Here is a 5,000-nt window from a genome sequence, read left to right as displayed (position 1 = left end):
AATTAGAATACGAAATAAATGCTAAGACCATTACTTAAAATTTGCCCATTTCAAAGATCACATTACACACATACACACACACACAGCAAGATTATAATTTCATTTTGCGAAAAAAGCACTCATTTATCAGCCTAACGAATCACGGGCATATTGGCCCAGATTCAACAACAGACTACAAAAAAAGTAACCAAATATAGACACCCACACCCAAATATTAGCTATTGACTACTAGAACATCTTATAATCAAGTTATCTCCTTTTAGGAAAATACCAGTTTAAAATTATTTATGTTCGATTATATTATAAAAAATGTTTTTCATTTGCGCAAAGAAGCTCGTTATTAATACTCAGTTCTTGTCAGAAAGTATTTTCACACTTGCCCACGTCAGCAAAACATAGATTCCACAAACGCATATCAAAGGTGAATTTCATTTTAAGACATACTTTGAGACTACCTAACATTATATAAAAATAAACCATACAGTTGAAATTGGGCATATGACAATTGTTACATATATTTTTATTTGTATTAGCCTCAGAACTACGCTGATAAGAAAAAGGTCATCTAAATGCCAATATAATAAAATATTTCCCCACTACCTGTATCTGAACTATTCTCAAGTTATGGCTATATATTTCATAAAATGGTACATATAAGCAAAGCTATTCTTAAATACTGTTATGTAGAAAATAACCCTGAAGTAAATGTTATTTTTGTTACACCAGTTTTAGTCAAATGTGGCATTAATCGTTATATCAACAAATCTTTCATCTAATGTCCTAAATTCCTTTAAATTAAGGAAAATTACCAGTCCCGTCAGCAAATTCAGTCAACCCAACACTTTGGGTATATCTCCTACCTCAATTTTGCTTAAAATTATGCACAAAATAAGTATATAAATAAAATAAAATCGCCTTAAAAATGCTTCTGTACCCGAACTAGCTCAAGCTCGTCACCAGAAAATTGACATAATTCTAATGCCAAGAAACGCTATATAACTTAAACTACAATAAACGGAAATTACAACTGGAAAGGCATTAACCTGACTTAGGTTTCCTCAACCCTGCCAACAGGGTAACTACATTCAACAGACGCTCTCCAAAGATAGAGTTACTGTAAAACAGACCATTTCCAAAATCTAACAAGTTCAACCCACTGCCACCTTTGAAGAGCTCAGTAGCGGGATACTTAACACATTGCTTTAACTGCCAAAATGAAGACAATTATCAAATATTGCTTTAGTTGTTAGAATAACGGCACTAATCGCACTGCTTTAACTATTAGAATAAGGACACTAATCATATATTACTTTAACTGTTAGGATAAGGACACTAATCACATATTGCTTCAACTGTTAGAATAAGGACACTAACCACATATTGCTTCAGCTGTTAGAATAAGGCCACTAATCACATATTGCTCCAACTGTTAGAATAAGGCCACTAGTCACATATTGCTTCAAATGTTAGAATAAGGCCACTAAGCACATATTGCTTCAACTGTTAGAATAAGGACACTAATCACATATTGCTTTAACTGTTAGAATAAGGCCACTAAATACATATTGTTTTAACTGTTAGAATAAGACACTAATCACATTGCTATAACTGCTAGGATACGGACACTAATCACATACTGCTTTAACTTTTAGAATAAGGACACTAATCACATATTGCTTCAACTGTTAGAATAAGGACACTAATCACATATTGCTTCAACTGTTAGAATAAGAACACTAATCACACATTGCTTCAACTGTTAGAGTAAGGACATTAAACACATTGCTATAACTGCTAGAATAAGGACACTAATCACATATTGCTTGAACTTTTAGAATAAGGACACTAATTATATATTACTTTAACCGTTGGAATAAGGACACAAGTCACATTTTGCTTTAACTATTACAATAAGGACACTAATCTTGTATTGATTTAACTGCTAGAATAAGGACACTATCACATATTGCTTTAACTGCCCCAATGAAGACAACTGTCAAATATTACATTAACTGTTAGAGTAAGGAAACTAATCAAATTGCTTTTAATGTTAGAATAAGGACACATTACTTTTTTAACTATTAGAACAAGGACACTAATTACATATTACTTTAACTGTTAGAATAAGGAAAATAATCACATATTACTTTAACTATTGGAATAAGGAACTAATCAAATATTACTTTAACTATTAGAATACGGACACTAATTAAAAATTACTTTTACGGCCCCAAAAAGGACAGTTTCTACACATGGCTTTAACTGCCTAATAACGGAAACTTACATATTTCTTTAATTAGCTGTGGTATATGTTAAACACCCAGAGAGTCTCAAGGTTAAAGCGTTTATTATCCTTAATTTTTGAAGTTAAACGTGTTAAATTGGTCCAGTTCTGAATGAAAAAAGTTAGATCTCCCAAATGTTATATGTCCTATATTCAAATACCTGACTGATAACTGCTAATGTCATAAATGTCAAAATGAATGACTAGTGAGTTTTATATATATCAAAAGGGTTTAAAAACTTTATTACCTTAATGTTTAAAGCTGTACTTCTTCAAAATGCATTTCTGTTATCCTACATTTTAAGTAGTCTTAGTTCTAATCAGTATTAAATTTATAATGACATGAATACTACGACAATTAATTAAAATTTGCACATTCTAATGATCATGACAGACAATCGAGAGAGAATTATAAATATGACAGAAGCTTGCTTATATACATAGCTATCTATCTATCTATCTATCTATATATATATATATATATATATATATATATATATATATATATATATATATATATATATATATATATTCATTCATTCATTAGTTTCTGTCTACTAATGCATGCTCGAGTGTCTCTGCAATGAGCATATTTTGAGTGGTGATAAGTACCTAACATATTTCAAACGTTTGTGACATTATTTAGTCACTTTTACGTGTTTCCTTAAAACAATAAAAAACTAAATAAACAATTCGCAACAAGGCAGCGAACCAGCAATAAATTTCTTTATGCTTCGCATTACGATGAACACCCGACCGGTTACAGAACAATCTAAATTAGCTTAAATAATTGAGACTATATTCAAGTCTTGGTAGACGACCAAAATTGTATATTTCAGTCTTAATTCTAAACGTGTAAAAAATGCGCCGTCGGCCCATGAAACTTTCAGATGCGGCCCATGAAACTCTTAGCCACGGCCCGGTGGTAGCCTGTGTTGTTGCCACCTATAGCGGTGCCAGACGCACGATCATGGCTAGTTTTAACCTTAAATCAAATAAAAACTACTGAGGCTAGAGGGCTGCAGTTTGGTATGTTTGATGATTGGAGGTGGATGATCAAAATACCAATTTGTAGTCGTCTAGCCTCAGCAGTTTTTAAGATCAGGGCGACAGATAAAGTGCGGATAGAGGGACAAATAGCCATCTCAATAGTTTTCTTTTACAGCAAACTAAAAGTGGTTTCCTTCCTATTCACTTTAAAACATATCGCTCTCGCAGATGATAATGGCTGTTGCGACGCCATTTTGCATTTCTATCAGTAAATCCGGAATTTAGCAAGTTCCTGATATTGGCTGAAAACACGAGACCTTTCCATTGTGTTTGTAAAACGTAATAAAACACCGATGGCAAATTCTTTTTAATTTTGACCTTTTACCTCTTGGATCCATCATTTGAAATGTAAATCGTTATCAGACCTAGATAACTTATATCAAGTTCTCAGGTCTTCCAATATGCTTATATAATAGTGTTTTTAAATGCAGTACATTCCTCATATCCAACATTATTTTTCAATGTATGTAATATGTTATAAATCCAGTACAATAAAAAAACACACACCATACATCCGACTCCAATTTCAAAATAGGCAGTACACTCCCTGCATTTATACATTTAAAAAATGCAGTACACCTCATACATCCAGTAAATTCTTTTGATGCAGTATTCTTCATACAATCAATGTTTTCAAATGTAGTGCACGTCATACATTCGCTACAGTGGCCCACAACAAACAAAAATAACATGCACATCTTATTAAAAATATTTTACATCAACGTACGTCACGAATGAATATCAATCATGCTACAATTCAAAAACGCTGAATCAAGTAGGAAATGCGTGAATGCTTTTGTTGCGTGGTTCAGAAAAATATGCAACCTATAGTCACATAACGCAAGAGCCAGATTCAACATTCAGGAGGCATTTCACATAGCACATATATGGCATAAAAATATATAATGTTGTATTTCGATCTACAGCAAGCACTACTTATGTATACAAATTGAAATACACAACAAGAAAAAATGCACAAACATTTCAAACACACATTATATATATCTCTCTGATGCTGTTCTTCAGGAACCCGATGAGTTCAATATGCGGATACTATAAAAAGTAAAGGTTTCCAGAACTGTTGGATAATGAACGGCAGCTATGTTAACATGAGAGACCTTCATTTTTACTTGGAGATTGTTGCTCTGGTCACCAAAATCTTGGAACACATGCAACCTAACGAGGGCGAGATCCTAACTTTGCTGTGAAGCATATGCTTACATGTCCTCTCTTCTTTTTGTCATCATTCTAATCCTTGATTGATTGCAGTTGCTCCTCAACAATCATGTTTATAAAGTCAACATTTCAGTCATTCCTCCTTTCAACTGCTAATCATGTTTCTGTTTTGCCCGACTGGAATTGCTACTGTGCATCTTTACTTCGAAGTTCCAAGTTTTCCTACTGAGAGAAAAATTTATATCTCGATCTCATCCTAAAAAAAAAAAAAAGTAAAAAATGCGCCGAAGTTTCTTCGGTGCAATCAACTTTTCTATACAGCCGCTACAGCGTATAATCAAGGCTACCGAAAATATATCTAACTTTCGATGGTTTCAGTATAATGCTGTATGAGCGCTGTCCATGAAACTAACCACGGCCCGGTGGTGGCCTATTCTATATCGTTGTCAGATGCAAGATTATGGCTAACTTTAACCTTAAATAAAATAAA

This window comes from Macrobrachium rosenbergii, chromosome 53 (assembly GCF_040412425.1).
Source record: "Macrobrachium rosenbergii isolate ZJJX-2024 chromosome 53, ASM4041242v1, whole genome shotgun sequence".
In the NCBI taxonomy this organism is placed as follows: domain Eukaryota; kingdom Metazoa; phylum Arthropoda; class Malacostraca; order Decapoda; family Palaemonidae; genus Macrobrachium; species Macrobrachium rosenbergii.
The sequence above is the reverse complement of the archived record's forward strand: the minus strand, read 5'-3'. Positions refer to the sequence as shown.